The sequence below is a fragment of the Gavialis gangeticus genome, unplaced genomic scaffold (genome assembly GCF_001723915.1).
Source record: "Gavialis gangeticus isolate Ggan-Ray unplaced genomic scaffold, GavGan_comp1, whole genome shotgun sequence".
In the NCBI taxonomy this organism is placed as follows: domain Eukaryota; kingdom Metazoa; phylum Chordata; order Crocodylia; family Gavialidae; genus Gavialis; species Gavialis gangeticus.
Window position 1 is genome coordinate 29,711,702 of NW_017729004.1, and position 19,444 is coordinate 29,731,145.

Genomic DNA, 19,444 nt, shown 5'->3' on the forward strand with positions numbered 1-19,444 from the left:
CTACGCAGGGGAAAATATTAGTACCAACTCATACAAAATGTCACTTCCCTGCCCCAACAAAAGTTTATCCTCACAAAAACAAATGGAAAGGAGGAGCATCTTGTGTATATAGAACAGTACACATATATGCTTTGTTTTGTTTGGTTGGTTTTAAATAGGGTTGCCTCTTACTTTGGAGGCCATGTGTCACTTGTGGGATTCCCCCAAATAAGTAGACTTTCACTTGGATTACTCCTTAGATCAGTCTTTGTAAGTCCTAATAGCTATATCCTCCATTAAAATCAGAACTCCAGACACGTGTCTGCTCTGCATGTGAGATAGAGATTCTTATTTTGGTATGTTTCTGCAACTGGGTCTTGATCCATAAATAGGGCTTCCAGGCAATACAGTAACAACAGTACACAACAACAAGTGTACGCAGCAAAAACATCTCTCACTTGAAGGCTAAGCTAGCACTTAATGGCTAACTAACCAGGTATTCTGCCTCCCCACCACCACCCTTTTCCTAGGTTATTGCCAGGAAAAGAAATATGAAATTTCACTAATAGAAGCCTAAAATGCACAATGATGTGAGCAAACTTTGTGAAATTTCACCTTGTTGATGGCAAGATTATAGCAGATTTAAGCCATCAAATTAAGTCTTTCCTTTGTACTGCAAAGTTTAAGTTCAAAAGTTGTCCCCAGGTACTATCAGCTTTTAAATGGTGGGGCTGGAAAAATCACTAGCAAAACACATTTTTCACCAGAAACACTGTTTCATTGGTAGGAAGGCCTGCAGGAGCAAACAACCATAACTAGAATGCATTGTAGTGAAAACCCTGATCTGAAAGCTCCGGCTGTGGGTGTAACCAAATATGTTCTGTTGTGATTGTCTGTTCAGTCTGCCTATATTATTATAGTTCAAATATTATAGTTCTTATCTTTCCTTCTGTCCATGTAGGAAGCTTGCCAATCCCAATCAACTGTATTCGTGTAAAAAGAGAAATGTGCAATTTTTTTATTGGGGTCAACGGCAAGGTTCCCTGTATGAATCTATTGTTCTTTCATTTCAGTTCTTAGCTGGTGTCTTGTTTGACAGTATCGCCAACCAAAACCATGAGCTTAGTTTCGTTCATCAATGTCCCCAGTCCCAACAATAGGAATTGGGGTTCTGTTTTCCTGCAGGATCAAAGTGACCCTCAGTGCCCTTCCTTTCCAGCATCTTGGGGTGTCATTTTGTTTCTGTCCTTAATCTGAACAGCATAAGGACAATGCCCTGCATCCATGCATGACAAGTGGACAGTTTGCTTAACTGCACAATCCCAATAAGGCCAACCCTAATTTGTTGCCTGTTGCTTACATACAGTCTCTGATTAGTTGCCTTTTCTCTAAACTCATAAAGGACTAAAGGAGTTTGCATTTTTCTGCTGTCTACATTGTAGCTAAATTGTGCACTAGTTAACTGCATACTAGGGCAGAGGTTCTCAAACTGTGGTCCGCAGACCACCACTGGTCCATGAGCTCCATTCAGGTGGTCCGCAAAAAGGTTGCAGAACAATCAAGAATATCGATTAAGATATTAGGTAAGACTACTGATATTTTAATATGAGTTGTGTGCTTTGATCTGTAGAACAAAAAGAATTTATTAAGTGGTCTGCCAAGACCCTCAGCAATTTTCAAGTGGTCCACAAAAAAAAGTTTAAGAACCTCTGTACTAGGATACCTAACTATTTGGCAATTAATTGTACTAACTGATCCAGAAACAATGGAGGAGAAGCTGTTGTAAAAGGGCTGCTATTGAAAGTGACAGGAGCTGGTCAGTTTCACGACTTCCATCTCCGCATTTTCAAGGCTTCTAATAGTAACCCCACCAGTGCCTATTAGAAGCCTAGGAAATGAGAGTAGAGCGAAGTTTTGGGGCTAGTAATAGGGCAACTAATTAGGTACCCGTGTTTTCAAGGCTTCCAAAAGTAGTGACTATTACTGAATTGGCAAATGGGGGGAGTTAGAAGCCCTGGAACAAATACCAGGGCACCAGAACACAGTGTATTTAATGAGCACTGATTATATTCAATTCAGATAAGTGCATGCTCTAAGTAAGTGGATAGCCTTTTGTCAGTCCCAAGGTTGTGTATTTAAATACACTGTACAGTGTATTTAGATACACTGTACATCACACAGGTGAATTGAGACTCAAGGTAGCCATAACACACCATCACTAATACATTCCAATTAGAAATGTTACTGGTGCAAATGGAGCTTTTGCCAAAGGCAAAAAATAAAATGACTATTCTGTCCTTCCACTCCTGTCCTCCCTTATTGCACAGGGAGAATATTTCTGATTGTGAAGTGCTATATTTATAGAAACACACTATAAATAGTTAGAGGGTTGCCCCTGTGCACATATTAGCAGGCCAATGTAAGTAGGTACAAGATCAAAGAATCTGAGTACAAAGTATTTGATTATATTTGTTTACTAATGATAAACAATTGGCCAACCTGTCATTCACCAGCTCTGGTGTAAAGGACCAACAATTATGAGTACTTCATAGAGGTGTGTGCTGGAAGGTGAAATGGGCAGGTGAAGTTGGCATCACTGCAGAGCAGAACAGCCAATGGCAATGTCACAAGGGACAAGAGTGATCAATTTAGGAGAGTCGTGAGAAGCCGTGAGCATGAGATTTTTTTAACATGAATTCAAATGAACAAAAAATATTTTATCAGAACTTGCACTTCCACACTTTGCTTAAAAAGGGCTCTGAAAACTGCCATTGGAAACTATTTTACCAAGGGAAACATGTATTTATAGTGACTTAGGCTCACTTTTGTTAAATTTATTTCCATGTTATATGCAATGTCAAGGGTGTTCCCCCCCCCACACACGCACACACTGAAAACCTTCTATGAGTTTACCAGTTCCCATTTCCAGATCTCATTTATAATCTTCACTGTAGGTAGGCAAATGTGAACAATGACACAAACGAAAAAACTAGCTCCAAATCATTCCAGAGAAAATCAGGGGAGCCTAATGTAGGAGTTACTAACAAGAACTAATTATTCTCTAGAATGAACCTCTTCCTTTCCCACCCCAGCAGTTTTGCAGGTTTGGTTTTCTATATTTCAATTAAAAAATCTAAGAACTCCCAAATTTTGCAGCCAGTAGATCCTGACAGTCTTCTAATTGCTAAATAATGGATAAAGCTGTACTGTTTACATAGCAAAGATGGGGGTGGGGATGGGGGAGAGACCAGATAAGCAAAAGGATTTCACGTCCTTGGGTGGATGAGCAACAGCAAGATGTCATCTATTTTAGCAGTCTGAAGAGTTGATTTACAGAAAGAACTTAGTTCAACGTAAGATTTACAGTTGTCTGCTTTTTATTCACCTCTAACAGCTGTTATTCCACTGATTGCATTCCATGTAAATGAGGTAGAGTAAAAGAATGATTCAGCTGACCTTTGCTCATGCTCACAGTCTTCATTCTCCCAAGTAGCCCCATAATGTTAGAGGGAGTCTTCACATTAGTAAACTATTCATGTGAGGAAGGCTTTGCGAGATCAAGCCATAAGATGCTGTTAGTTGTAGTTTAAGATGCCAAACACTGATTGATTATGCAGTCTGCTGTTGCTAACAAGCTCTGTGCCATATGCCAACAATCTACTTCTCAACCCCATCACCTGGTTCCTTAAGTAAAATTGTATTGAGACTTCCCTACCTGTCAAATATTCCTCTGATAAATGCCGGTTGTTGGAACTCACTCCTTTGGTTCACTAAGTCATCCGCATACTGTGTTGTCCATTTGGTATTTCATATGGAGAATTTAAAAAAAAAATCTAATTATTGTAAGTCCTTTATTCCTGACAAATGAGGCATTCTTCCAGTGACAGAAATGGAGAATGTTACTTCCTTTAACAAGGATATTTTATCTTGTTTACTTGCTGATTAGCAAAGGAAACATGCTGGAGGTAGAAATGCATGGGATATTTCATAGCAAACAGAGCCAGGATGAATTTCCCCTCTTCTGTGCTACACTTAAATTATGCCTCCCTGTCATGGCCATGAAACATTCTTTTAGCACAAGTAGGAAGGAATTGTTTTTAAATTACACATTGACCACAGTGTTCACCTGCTCCTGTTGGCCAAGTGGGAAAACAAGGTGTTGAATTTTAAATGAAGTGAATTTGGTAGGATATCAGACCACGAACTTTTTCATGCCTTTCCACCCTAGAGGCTGCAAAAATACAGCGGGTTCTGGGGTTTGGGGTTGGTGTTTTTTAATTTTCCAAGGTAGGGGGTTGCAAGACTTTATGTTTTGTTATTTTTTCATTTAAGAAAAGTGGAATTTACTTAAAGTTCTAGAGAATTTCATTTAAATGAAAACCATTTAAGATATTCTTTTGAAACATAATACAGAGTAGATAGGAGGCAGAATATATAGAGGAAAGGACAAGAAGTAGCCATCTTAAACGGCAACAGGGGAAATTTGGACTGGATATTAAGAACTTTGTAACTAAGGAGGGAATTAAACATTGGAACAGAATAGCTACACAGGGAAGGTTGAACCACCATCCTTGGAAATTTTTTAGAGTAGGTTAGGCAGTCACTTGTCTGAAATGGTTTAGACAGGAGTGATCCTGCCTTATGCAAGGAGTGACACTAAATCACAGGTTGGCAACCTACAACTGGTAGGCTAGATCCAACCCATAAAGAATTTAGGTCTGAGCCAGCCCAGGTTGGGACAAAGAATCAGAACACAAGTGCACCAAGCTACTTGTTCTCTCTGCAGCATCCCCCTCCACAGACCTCGTTGATTCTTCCACCCTCACTACAGAGGGGCCAGGTATCTGTAGCAAGAATTGTGCAAGTAGGTTGGTGGCCTGTGGCAAGGAACCAGGTCACAAGATCTGGCTCACAGCTGCAAAATTTGCCAGCCTGTGCACTAGATGACCTTTGAGGGCCCCTTCCAGCAATTCTATGTATTATATACAGAAATGTGTCCCTGCAAAATATTTCTATCTGTTGGGGAAAAAATAACTAAGCCAAATTTATCATTTTCCTTTTTATTGACTAAGTTACTAGAACAGTTTTGGTAAGGTCATGTTTGTTTGGACCCTAAAGGACTTTGGGTAAAGAATGTGGGTAAAAAAATCCAAACCGCATCTCTTCCATAAAAATGCAAGTCCCATCACTTATCTAGTATAGTCACTCCAAGGCACGGGGCAGCAACCCTTTGGGATGGCAGGCTGAAGGCTAGGCTCTCTCATAAGGATTAGTTCGGCAGGCTCTAAAAATGTGATTTGAACCAAAGTAAACCTTAGAGCAGTGATTTTCAACCAGGGTGCTGTGACACCCTGGGGTCCCTTAAAATCCTTTTAAGGATATCAAAGGGTACTATGGTATGTTAGTGCTGTTCGGTATGTAAACATGATTCACAAGATGAACCCAGACATTTCAAATAGGAATGCATAGTGTTAAAAACATTCTTTGCAAGAAAAGAATTTCTCTATTTTTCTGTAATCAAAAAATAAGTGAAAATTAAGAGCTGGCATTTTCCAATGGGTGCTTTAAGTCTAAAAAGGTTGGGGACCACAGACTCAAAAGAAAGTAACCTGACCAATACGGCTTTGCCCTCGGCCCTGTGGACATTAGGCTGGTGCAAAGCAGCTAGTATTCGTTTCACATTTGGATTCAGCTGATTCGGGGGACAGTGACTTTTCCGAAGATTTGGAGAGCTTTGAATTGATTCAGACCTTTAAACTGGTCCCCTGATTCAATTTGGATTTGGAGATTTGTCCACCGAATCTGGCTGAATCTCCTCTGAATTGAATCACCACCTGAAGCTTCTCACAGCCCTAGTGGACATTAGTCCAAAGAACTGGCTAGCTGCAAAAGAATGATGAACCACACTGCCTCTGAAGGCTGCATCTCATAGCCCTCCTTAAGTCATCATGGCTAGGGACAGACATTACACATAAGCCAGTTTAAGTGATCAGAAACTGGTTTAAACCTGTAACAGAACAGACATTCAGTGCACATAAGCCAGTTTCAAAATGACTGAAACTGGTTTGAGATAAACCTGATTGAACGCAGTATCAGATTTAACTGATTTGGCTCAAAGCAATTTATACAGTCTCTGTCCCAGACCCATTCCTGGTTTAACTTAAACCAGAGTCCTCCAGCATCCCAGCATGATCTCTGGGCTGAACTCTCTGCTCCAGGCCAGCAGGGCTGGCCTGCACCTCTGCTCCCCAGCTGGAGGAGGGACAGACACAGACAGGCAGGGGCACCGATCTAGCCAGACAAGGGTTTAATACCCTCCTTCCTGTCCCACCGGCAGGGACCCGAGCTGGATCTGCCAGGCACTCCCCCATCGCTGCTGCAGTGGTGGGCCAGCATGGCCCCTGAGGCAGAAGGGGGCAGGGAGGAGGGGGTTTCTCCCCTCTACCCCCACTGCCCCTGGGAGACTGCAGCCAAGTCTGCCCACCCTAACCACTGCTACCGCCAAGCAGTGAAATAAGTCCCCTGCTGCCCCCTCCACTGGATGCCAGAGAGAGGAGGGATAACTCCCATTCCTGCCCCCACACAAGGGGCCCTGCCGGCTGGCATCTGGCCATGCCCCCACCTGGCTGCTGCAGCAGGAGGGGGCTGGGCCCTTGATGGGGAGAGACGCCCCTCTCATAGTTTCAGGAAGCGCAAGCCCCATCCCAGTGGGGGTGCTGTGCTGTGGGGTGGGCAGAGTTGTGGCAAACTGCATGCAGCAGCACTGGGGAGCACTGGAGCAGCAAGTGGGGAGTGACCATAATGGGGGCAGTAGCCCCTGTCACGGTTTCCTGGAGTGCAAGCCCTTCCTGACGGGGTGGGACTGCTGTGGGGTGGGGAAAGCTGCTGCACACCACAGCACTGAGGGGGGCTTGGAGGGCTCTGGCCCCCTCCAGCCCCTAGTGCTGCCATGCTTAGTCCACCAAAGCTCTACCTGCCCTGAAGCGCAGTGTCCCTGCCAGGAAGGAGCTTGCGCTCCCTGACACTATGACAGGAGCCGCTGCCCCCATCAAGGTCCTTGCCCCATCCTGCTGCAGTGGTGGTAGGGGAGGGACTAACCCCCCTCCCTTCCCCCTCTGCCCCAGGGGGCCATGCTGGTCTGCCACTGCAGCAGTGAGGGGGCAGACCCAGCAGACCCAGCTTGGGTCCCCGTTGGTGGGAAAGGGAAGGGGGAAGTAAACTCCTCTCTGACCAGTTCAGCCTGGGCTGACCACACCCTACCCCCCTGCCCCAGCACAGCTTCCTGCAATCAAGCACCGCCAGCTCCTGGCCTGAGCAATTGCAGGCATGTGCCCACATTTGCTCAGTCCAGAGGGAATGTCTGTGTTGTTGCAAACCCGTTCAACCTAACCTGCAAAGATTGAATCAATTCAGGCTCTGGCTTTTTGAATGCCCATCCCTAGCCTACATCATTCTTCTCGAGGTTCAGTGGGAAGAGTTCAGGTTCATATCACTTACACATGATGCAAGCTGAAAAAGCACTGCGGGTTTAAGGTTTGGTAGAGCTTAATGGAGCCAAGAGAGGGCCGGGGCGGGGGTGGAGAACAGGGTTGGGCCCACTGTGCCAGGGGGAGGAACCAGGTCAGGCCACAGTGGCAGGAGGTGAATGGGGTTGGGCCTGCCACAGCGGGGTGTGGGGGGAACAGGGCCAGGCCCACAGAGGCAGGGTGTGGGGATGAAGGGGGCAGGGGGAAACAGGGTCAGGCCCAAAGTGGGGTGGGGAAGGGGTGCAGACAAGGATGGAGGGAACAGGGGTGCAGGGCTAGAGGCTGGGATCCGTCCCCACCGTCCTTCCCCCAGTCATCCTTGACAGGCAATTTGCTAGTTTACTAATAAGAGTGGTTAGAACAGAGCAAATGTTTACTATTCCTTGGAATTGCTTCCTTTTGACCTTCTCTCTCCCTGCTAGAAGCTGCTTTTTCCCTTCATATTGCTTCACTCCCCTCTGAAGTCCCCTTTCCCCCTCATCCCCCACAACCTTTGTCCTTCCTGTACAATTTGCCTGAGTCTCTGACTGACTCTGAACTCCGCTCACTTTTCCATTTCCCCACTACTTCATCCCTCCGCATGGCCTGTCTGGGAGAATACTTACCTGCATTTTTATTGATTTAGCATTTTAGTTTTCATTGTTTTTACCTCTGTGCTTCAGCTTCATATATTGTTCTGTCCTTCCCTACCTTTTTTGAGCTTTGTATCATGCCAGGAGCTTTGTATCACCCCAAATGAAACACTGTGCTGAACTTGCAAACTCTGAAGGAACGGGGGGAACATGGACAGCAACAAGCAGTGACGCATAAAAGCAGCAGGAGGCCTTGGCAGGCTCGATGATTTTGGGCAGATCCCCCTCTGCAGCCATGACCTCCTTTTCACTGCTCTGTCACCCCACATCACTGCCCAGCCAACAGCAGTACAGATTATGTGGTGCAGCAGTGAAGCGCTCTCTCCAGCATGTGGTCTCATGTCCTGTGGGACGAGAAGCAAGACACTTCAAAAACTGTTTCATTCAGCCCCCATGCTGTATGCCCCAGGAACACCGAATGAGGAGGGGGGAGGGACTTTACCTTCAGATATTTTCAAGGAAGGGGAAATATCCTATTTCTCAGCCTCACAGAGTGCACCTGAGGAATTTGGTTTATTACTGGAGAAAAAGAGGGATGGAAAAAATAAGAGCACCACTTGCAGAGCGTGCAGTAGGCTCTAATACTCTAGACAGCATTTGGAAAGAGCAAACAGAACCAGTGTACAGCAGAATAAGCCACTTTTAATACAGGCACCTCTCCTCAGAGTCCCTACAGCAGGGGTGGCAACCTACAGGCCATGGGGGGACACCATCTGCAACACTCTGATCCAGCCCAGGCAGATTCAGCCCATTTTGCAGGGTGGAGACCAGTGACGTGCAGCATGTGTGCCAGCCTCTTAGAGGGGCCACGTTCTCAACCTGCCTGCTGCCACCTTATCTTCTCTGCTCTGTACTGGGGACTGGTCTCTTCTGCCCTGCCCCAGCCTCCATTCTTCATTTACACTGGCCATGCTTTCTGAAGGCCCTTATTAACAGAGGCTGCATTAGGGGGGTGTGAGAGACCAGGCATGAGCCCAAAGCAAGGAAGGCTGAGAAGGGATAGGTGGTCCATGAAAGCAGCCACGGTTGCAAGCAGTGACCAACCAGTCTTAAAGCCTGCTACCCCCTGCCCTAGAGTAGTTACATTCCTGTAATATGGGTGGAGGTTGGTATCATTGATCACACATATTTGCCATTTTGCTTCAAAGGCCTTCAGTGATAAGAGGAATGTAAAAGGCTATTTATTAATTAATTGCAACAGTTAAAAATGTAGTCATACCCCTGAGGCACTAACTACAGCACCTATCTTTCACTAGTGCAGTCAATAGGACTGTTTAACTTGTATGCCACCCACAAATTTGAGAATAGCTAATGCTCCAGTTACAGGCTTTATTGCAAGACCTGAAAATACCCATTTAGTGTATTTTGAAAATAATACAACAGGTTGTAAATAAACTTGGAGTGGTGGGGAGGAGAATCATGCTCTTGACTCTTACACTTGTGCAGAAAAATAATTTTAGGTCGTATGTAAGAGACAGTAAACTTTGCTTGGAAGCCAGTACATATTTCCCTAGTGTACTACAGGGTACGCATAAATAATCTGGTCTGGAAAAAGGTCATCACATAGGCTAGAACTGGGGTTAGTAACAGCAGCATGCAAACCAATTGTTCAGAAAGCTTTAAGCGAAGCAAATCTAGCTAAGTACTACACGAATGCTTGTGCTGAAAGCTGATAAGACTTAATCTTAGGGATGAGCCATCCTTGAACCTTATTGTTCAACAAATTTTATTAGGAATCGGCATGCAGTGAGTGCAGCTACACAGTTGAAGCTATAGCTCAAGGGAATAAAAGCTGCAGAGCATTTAATAAGGCCCAAGGACCACCAGCTGAGCCAGCAGGAATCAATAATAGAGAAGTTGGTCCCTTCGTCTCCTTGTGGCTGCTGCACAGAGAGTATTAGTAGTGTATGTGGACTAGCAATTAGGGCTGGCTGAAAATGTTCCATTTATACTTTTTTGATGGAAAACTAGGGTTTCAGGAAAACAAACTAACTTTTTTTTTTCTTTTTTTGTAAAAAGTGCCTGCTTTGCCAAAGAAAATTTTAGTTTGTCATGGAAAAAAAATAAATAATGTCTGAAAAGCAAAATGCTTTATTTGAAAACTGAAAGATTTTAGTTTGGGTAGGCTTCTGCCATACCTCACAGTAGTCTGTGCAGCTTTCCAGCCACGTTATACCACCATGATGGACCATGGCTAACAACTCCTATAATATACTCCTTTGATGCAAGCACTCTCCCTGTCCCAGAAAGAGACTCTGTAATGCTTCATGAAATGTCGCAGAAATACAAAGTTCAGTTCATACAGGAGAATGAAAGCATGAGGCTTGTCAACAGTATTTTGCAATAAGTTTCTTTTTTTCCTTCCAGGTTTCAGTGTAATTTTTTAGGTTTAGGCAAAAATAAAAATAAAAATATCCAGTATTCAAATATACACAAAGAAAACTGAAAAGTTTTTCTGAGGCAAATAGTCTCATACTAGCTCTATCAGTACCAACTGTATAGTATATGCTAGATTTTGCATTTCAGGAGGAACCATGTAGAACCACAGAGAAGAAGCAGAGGATTCCTGAAACTGAGAGCCTGAATTAAAGCAGACGGACACAGTTTATAAAAATATCTGAGTTCTTACAACTTATAGCCACAATGACATTTAGGCCTACATTGAACAAGGCAAATGGATGCTTTTTGATGGTTTAAATACCATTTGCTGTTATTTCTTTATACCAGGGACCAACAATTTATCCCTAAAACCCAACATTTTGCCAGTTCATATTTGGAATTACAACAATTTGACATTTGTAGCAGAACTTGTTTATACCATGATTCTGGAGGACCTCATTACATATTGTAATGCAAAGAATATCATAACCTTGTTTCTGACTCACATAAGTTGAGTTCTCTGACGAAAGAACAATAATTACAAGCACAATACAAAATCATTTTAGAAAGTAAATGTAAAAAAAAAAAAAAATCACTAATCCAACCTAGCAAACAATGACATGTATGAATGGGAAGATTCTTTTGAGTAAAACGACATATTCCTGTTTGCAAAATCAGGCTATAATATATGTCCATGTTAACAATATACAGTGTTAAAATTGATCAGCAGATTGACATAGATTGTTTTCCTATACACTAACAATATCATATACTTTTCCTATTTTTCAAGTCAGCATTGGACATGGAAGCAATTCATGTTGTATTCAATAGACAATGGTATTTTATGCATTATTGGATATGTCCCGACTTAACTATACCCCATAAACAAAAATATTGAACAATCAGCTTCAAGATAACAATAAAAGAAACCAAAAGTTCATGAGGCAGACCCAAAGTATACATATTCATCACATAAGCAGTCTAGAATTTAGAAAACCCAGCAGAATTTATTTCCATCCTATTACCATGATAGGCAGGATCATTGCTGTCCCTTACCAATTTTAACTAGCTTTCAAAACAAATGAACTTACATAGTGTTCTTCAGACTGAATTCAAGGGTGGGAGACAATCTTCATCAATATAAAAGGCAACAGCCCGGAAGGCAGCAGACTTTGAAGTGCCACCTGCACCTTTGTTATCTATCTGTTCTGTGACATCTGGTAGGTCACTGAGAGCCAAATTCACAGAAGTATTCAAACACCCAACTCCTATTTTAGATGCATCATTTGCTATTGAAACAAACCCGGCCTAAGATCCTCAAAAATATTCAGACATCTAACCCCACTGATTCCCCATTAGGATTTAGACCATACAGGTTTATTTCTGAAAAGTTTCTAAATGTCTACCTGGCTGAAGTGGTCCCATGTCTTAAATGAAAAATCAATTACACCTCCATTGTACTCACTCACCCACTCACTTGCCCTTACCAGGATGTTAAAGATCCAGGGTCAGATCCTTGCTTCTCTTTCTGATTCGTATAACAGCTGGACCCCAAGCATTCTACTTCTCAAGTGAGTAACCCAGTCAAAAGTCTACTGCAGGGGCAGGGTCTAGTGCAGGTTGAACTTTGGGGTGAGTGATCCTGTGGGGCCAGGCACACTTTGCAAAGCACCTGAGCCAGGAATGGGGGACCCCTGAACCCTGTGAGCAGGCATGCAGCTTAGAGCCGACCTGAAGTACACAGACTGGTCCATACTGGAGCCAGGACCCAAGAGGGGTCAAAAGGGCCAAGGGCCCACCGCAAGGGATGCCCACAGAGCAAAGAGGCTCTGGGTCCCGACTGGCCTGAGATGGGGCCAGGATCTAAGGGGGACCTGAAGGTCCCAGAGAGGGAACCACAGCTAATGGGGTGAAGGGTACGCCCAAGTTTAGCCGCCTGGGATGCCATCTGTGAGACTTGGGCTGCAGTGTAGGGGTGGAATGGAGCTGCGGATATTCCCCTAAACATCGGGGTTCAAAATGGGCAGCCTCCTGCCTAATTAACACCTATTACATCAAGGCATGGCAAATGAGTGAGGTGAGTGGCTGGCTCACAGACAGGAGGCAGGACAGTGCTGGCACCGAGCATGAAAGCTTGCTCCTGTCATGGGGAGCTACTCTGGGCTAGGATTTTGCAGTGGTGACAGTGGGGTCCTGAGCCCGGTCAGAGCTCCAATCCACTTCCTGCATGCCCTAGGCAGGGGCATACAGGCAGTGGATTGTAGCTCTATTCTAGCTCTGGACCATACTATCACTACTGCAAGATCCCAGCCCCAGCCATGGAGCAGCTCCCTGCCCATCCACACACCCTGCCAGCACTGCTGGGGCCTGTCTCCATGGAAACCCTGGCCCCACGCTGTCACAGCACTGCTGCTGCTGGGGTCTACATGGAAGCCAGCTGTGGTGACAAGGGCAGGGGCTGCTGGAAAATGGAATCCAGCCATGGGCCAGATCTGCCATTTTGCCCACCCCTGGTCTATAATATATTCTATAGTGGGGCTCTCCCAGTATTTCCTATGGAAGTTCTTCTACCTTGTATACAATAACTAAATATTAATAAGGCTAAAGGAAGATTGAAATTGCCCTCTACAGCCTTGTGGCTTAGACAATCACCTAAGACTTAGCCCTCTTCCTCCTTCTAGCTATCTTTTGCACTTTGGCAATGCCTACCAAATAAGGCACCCACAAGGAGAGAGGCAAGGGAAGGCCTGGTTTATGAGCCCTGCTGGGAAAGAATTACTGAACTACTCAGGGCCATCAAGACAAGTGATTTTGGAAAAATTTAGCTGCCGGAGACATTTTACTGATAGTAACTTTTGGACTTTAGGAGCCTCTAGTATCTGACAGCACTCATGTTGCTAGGTTGGTTTAGGTATTTAATTCTTTGTGCATTTAACCCCCCATGGGAATTTCAAAAGCAGTAACTCCAGAGCTGATTTATAAATAATCTTCCATTATAATGATTATTTTAATTCCATTCTTAAACTCAAAATGTTTCCCATTTGAAATTTCCCATGTTTGTCCTATAACCAGGCACGTTTGTTTGGTTCAGCTTTTCTTTAAATTCCAGTGTGACAGACAAGGAATCTTACTCTTAAGTTCTGAAAACATTTAAAATATATAATCTAATCTTTCCTAAAGGTTTCAGAGGTATGGTATGCTGTATTTTGTGGGAGGAAACTGTACAAAAATATCTATTAACAGTGTCTCACAGTTTTAAGGGTTGTAAAGTTTAGTTAACTAAAGTTTATAAAAGAAAAGATGTCAGATCGTTAAATTTTAAAGCAGTTAAAGGAGCACAAGAAATTGTTAGTTATCATTATTAACATCATCATTATTATTAGGGGTAGAAAGTAGGAAACTGGAAAACATCTGTTCAAAAGATTTGCTTGGTTATAGGGCACTGTGTAAAATGTGGGTCTCAGCAACCATTTGTACTTTTATTAAGAGAACCATCAAGCTTGAACAACTTATACTGGATTCTGATCTCATACACGGGGTAACCCTATTGGGTTACCGTGGGTAGCAAGATAAGACTCCAACCCATACATTCCACACCACGTACATTTTAGCAACCTTCAGGGTATGTTTAGAATAGAAAGAGAAGGAAGAACTCCTTAGCCATTGCACATAGTGGGTTTAACATCTCACAAACCTACCAGCTCAAGGGACTACTTAGCTTGAACTACTTGCAATATGACAATTATCACTCCTCTGCCAAAACTGCTGCTTGATATTAGGAATCCTTTCAGTTCAGGATTTAGAGCAGTTCTCTTCCACAGAGGAATTATGAAGCTAGTATTTATGTATGGATTAAGTATTTACCTATGTAGTTATAGGTCAGAAATGTGTACATGTAAAAATGCAACCTTTTCCCTCTTCAAGTGTGCTTTGCGTATGCCTGAGTCACATCTGCTTCTGTTACTGACAAAGGGGATGTTTTATGAGTTGGTTACTAATACTAGTGCTCTCAAGCCAAAAAGTAAAGTGGGTTTGATTGTGCAGTAAAAAATGGATTTGATTGTGTCTCATACATCAGTGTTCTCAGTTAAGTTACTTTTGAAGGCTCTTTGTTGCTCATGTAACTTTATCTCACATTCAAGGTGTATGAGGAAAAGAATCTGAGCATATTTGCTAAGAAAGTTATTGTCAAATAAATAATGAAACCCTGCAATATTATTTTTAGAGTATCTTCCAAGTACAGCCAATGTTGTACAGGGAAGTATCTATTCCTCAGCTGTGCAGGACAATAAATCAGTCAGGGGAGTGAGATTAAGAATGGTTACAAGGACATTTACAGCACATAAAGAGTCAAGTGTTTGCTACAGGTTCTGTTGTCTGATACATCTCAAGTTAGCATTTAAACTGTTCTTCTATAATGAACATTCATTGAATTATCATCATTATAAATGACTGCCAGTTTGCATTAAAGGTCCTAACAGAGGTTGGGGCTGGACACAGTATGCACTCCACAGACACACAGCAAGAGCTGCCCTGCTCTAAAGAGTTTGTGCTTTAGGTAGGCAAGACAGAGGGTGATGGAAAAGTATTTTTACCCAGGGGTCTAAGTGGGTTGCCCAAAAAAATCAGAAGGCTAGTCCCTGACAGAACCAAGCATTGCATACAGATCTCTGAGGCCCAATTCAATGCATTCATTACAGGACTACTCTTCCTCTCCAAAGTTGGTCACTATGTAATTTCCTACTCTTTCCTCCTGTTTTCATTCATTTGTCAGGAAATCAGGAAACTGAAGTAAGTTTCCCTAGACACAGCTATTGTACTCACATCTCACCTTCACTCCCAAATACTGCAGCATTGGCCTTGTTTCCTTTGCCAGGAAAACAAGTCAATGAGGAATTCATTAGGAGCACTGCAATGAAGACAGAGATAGAGACCAGACTAAACGCTAACCAATAATATTGTTTTCCTTGAATAGTTTCCATTTACCTTAATAGAGCTAATCACATGGAATATAGGAAGGAAACACTCCCTTTTGTCTCTGTGGTTGTTAAGGTAAGAACTCAAGGCATTCTATTGCATATGGAAGATACTTACCTAAGTACCCTAGAGACACAAGCATTATCAATCCACTAAGAAGGAATAACAAAGGGAGAAGTAGCACAAGTTTCCCCACAAGCTACGTAACTATTGTTCCATGTGTCCCATGGACCTCGGGGCCCTGCTTGAGAGAAAGCATAACTTAGTCTCCTGTTCGGAAGCATAACTCCTGATTTTGAATACTGAGAATATTGAGAAGAGTGTTGGAGTGATGACTCAGCCTTGCTTAACTCCCATCTTCACCTCTGGGAGGGATCTGCAGTAGATCCGTTACTGAGAACCAGCACTCACATACTGTCATGGAATAGGCAGAGAATGGTGGTTGAATTTTGGTGGACATCATACTTCAAGAGGATACTACACAGAACTTCTCAGTTGACAGAGTTGAACGCTTTCATAAGGTCAAAGAAGGCCATGAAAATAAATTTGTTTTTCTTGGCATTTTTCCTGCAGCTGGTGCCCTGTGAAGATCATGTCAGTTGTGCTTCTTGATGCCTTTAACCCACACTGAGATTTCAGGAGGAGATCTTCGGTAAATGCAGTCACAAACTCCTCCAAGACAGTTTCAGCCTGGACATAAGAAAGAACTTCTTTATTGTCCAAGACCCCAAGGCCTGGAACAGACTGCCTCCAGAGGTGGTGTGAGCACCTACCCTGGACTCCTTTAAGAGACATTTGGACATTTATCTTGCTGGGATCCTTTGACCCCAGCTGACTTTCTGCCCCTGGGGCAGGGGGCTGGACTCAATGATCTTCTGAGGTCCCTTCCAGCCCTAATGTCTATGAAATCTATGAAGTGGAAGGAGCCAGTTCAGAAGGGTTCTCACAATGATCTTTCCTGTGGTGGACAACAAGGTGATCCCTCTGGGTGCCCAAACACAAATCAGAAGTCTGCTCTGATGGGCTGCAATTGATTGACTGAGTCTTCTGGGGCATACTAATAAGTTCACTCCAGCCAGCCTCCACATCTCAGGTATCAGCATCCCTGCATTTGATGGGCTTTAGATAAAGCAACCCCACCACCTTTTTGAAGCATGGGGAAGGTGATACACGGAAGGCTCCAGGCGCTTTAGGTGGCTCTTGGAGTGGAGCTGCTCTAATTAAAGCACCTTTCCCCTCTCCCCACCCCACCACCTCCAGGGCACATGTGAAAACACCCTCTGTAATTTCCAGTTCGACCTGTCTCCTATTTGATGACTTTCACTATCGTGGCATCCCTAAGGTCATCTGGGATTTTCTCATTTTTTCAGATCATTAAGATGAAGTCATGGAGCTGTGATGTGAGCTCCTCTTCCCCCTTGTTTGAAGATTTCAGTGGAGATTCTGTCAGTTCCAGAGGCCTTGTATTTTATAAACTAAGCGGATTGAGTCCCCGAGTCTTTGACTGTAAAGCTCAATCCATTAGTAGGTCCTGTGGTGCTCTAAAACCACAACAATTTATCAGTTTCCTTAATGCAATCTAGATACCAAGATCAGACACCATATTGGAGAGGAATAACCATGCCTGTGCCAAATAGTTATTTATGTACTTATTAGATGTATATGCTGGCCCTCCCAACAAAGGCTCAGGACAGATTTCAATAATAGACAGGAACAACATATAAGTGTAAATGGAATAGAAGAAGAAAAAAAAAAATGTTCCTTGAATAGTATCCCAACCCAAAATGGCTGGCTAAATGTCTGCCCAAATAGGAAGGTCTCAATACATCTCTAGACGATATCCAGACTCATGTTCTAGTACGACTCAATGGAAGAGAAAATTCCAAACCTGAGGCGTAATTACCAAGAACAACCTTCCAGATGTTTCACCATCAGTGTGAACATGGCACACTGATGGTACAGGAGACCCTCACCATTCATGGGGGATCTGTTCTGGAGATTCCTGTGAATGGCAAAATCTGCGAATACTGACAGGGCTCCCTGTCAGACCCCACAGCAGCCCCTTACTCCCCCCCCCACAAGAGGCTGGAAGTGCGGGGCTCCCCTGCAGCACCTGGGGACTGACCACCGCAGCATCCTGGGGAGAAGATGCCCCCACCACCTCCCTCCCCATCCCCAGCTCTCGGTGTCCACCTGCCCGGCTTTACCCTCCCCCTCTGCCCACCCGGCTCTACTCTCTGCTCCACTCTCCCCGGCTCTTCCCTCCTCTGCCCCATGCAGTGCTCTGTGCCTGGTTTAACTGCAGAGACAGGAGCTCAGTGCAGTGCCAGACGGAGCCCTGGCGGCGCTCACTCTGACCCACCCAGTTGGCACAGCACACCACAAATATTCAAATTCTCAAATAGCAGATTCGAGACTAGCAAGGGTTTCCTGTACTAGCAGGACATTGCTCTTAGGGAGCTTACAGATCATGATGGGGCAAAAGAGAGAAGGCAGACTTTTAGGTACAGTATGCCCGAAACAGCCCTTTTGATGATACAGTCATACTGGGAACACATGCTTCATAGATTATCTACTATAAACCCCAAGTCCTTTTCATAGCACAGCTTCCCAAGATAAAGCCCCATTCTATAAGCATGTTCTGTGCTGTTTGTTACTTTACATTTCAGGATATTGAAATACATACTGTTTACTGGCACACAACTTTCTAAGATCACTCTAGATTATGTAATCAATTACCACTTCCTTAAGCATTGTGTCATCTGCAAACTTTCAATAATCATTTTATATTTCTTCCAGACCATTGGTAAAAATGCTAAGGCCTAGAGCTAACCCTAGCAGTAGCCAGATAAATACAAGCACTTGATAATTATTCTCCATTTGCAATTATAATATGAAACCCATCACTTAAGCCAGCTACTAATGTATTTCTTATATGTCATGTTAATGTTGCATCATTCTTAATCAATGTCATGCAGTATTATCCAAAGAGACCCAAGCCCTGTTACCAAGAAACAATGGAGGGGGAGGAAAACCCAATCTGCACATCTGGGGCATGAGCCAAAGTGGTCCACATAGTGGGAGATCAGGCAGATGGCATTAAGAAATGAAAAACAGATATTTGGGGTAAGATTGGGGATTAAAGCAGCTGGTCCAGAAAGAAGGGATCTGTACCAGGGAGCTTGGGGCTCCTGTCTCTTTAAGAGTATGCAGCAGTAGGAGTACTGACCCTTAATGAAAAGAGTAAAATTCTTGTTCTTGCCTATGGGGAAGATATGTAACCAAAATGGGGTGGGGCTCCCAGACATATAAGCCTAGGCCCTGGGCCAGAGCATGAAGTCAGACCCTGCAGGCTTCAAGGAAAGGAGCTCCAATAGGGAAATTGACTGCAGTGACCAAAACGCCCAAGCTACCCACAAGGGTGAGAATGGTCCTAGATCTGGGAGTTATAGTTTGTGGGAGGCAAATTTTACAAAAAGCAGTTTGCATATATTTCAGTTGTAGTGGTGTATTTTTTTTATGCTTGTCAAATACCCAGAGGACTGGAGTGGCTGAACGGCCAAAGGAGGTAGGTAACCTGTGCTGTAAGGCTGAGGCCCAAAGAGCCAGGGACCAAACCAGAGGACCTGAGCTAGAAAAATTAGTTCAGGTGGAGAGAGATTTTAGGACATTAGGACATTAGGGTGTGAACTTAAAGCTAAGCAGGCCAGGATGAGCTCCTGGAGTAGAAAAAAGGGACTAAGAAGAGCGCCTAGGGCTCGCCATCTTCTAAGGGCTGCCTCCCCTCTTCATCAACAACATCAAAGCCATGGCAGGTGAGATAGCAGGGGGAAACCCTGAGAGGAGGGAACAAAGGTTGATCAGGACTTAAGTAGCCATCAAGGGGCCACCATGGCAGCCCAAGGGCACTTTTTGTTACAAGTATGGATTAAAATGCCTTAAAGTCCATCA

The 19,444-nt window shown here is 43.9% G+C and overlaps 1 long non-coding RNA gene across 1 annotated transcript in view; it reads right to left on the reverse strand.

The window, feature by feature from the left end:
* LOC109291264 overlaps positions 1-19,444 on the reverse strand; it is a 126,536-nt gene that overhangs the window by 9,592 nt on the left and 97,500 nt on the right. The window contains exons 5-6 of the long non-coding RNA XR_002095790.1: positions 15,348-15,425; positions 3,695-3,765 (exon numbers count right to left, since the gene is read on the reverse strand). This is a non-coding gene — a long non-coding RNA (uncharacterized LOC109291264). The remainder of the gene's footprint in view (positions 1-3,694; positions 3,766-15,347; positions 15,426-19,444) is intronic.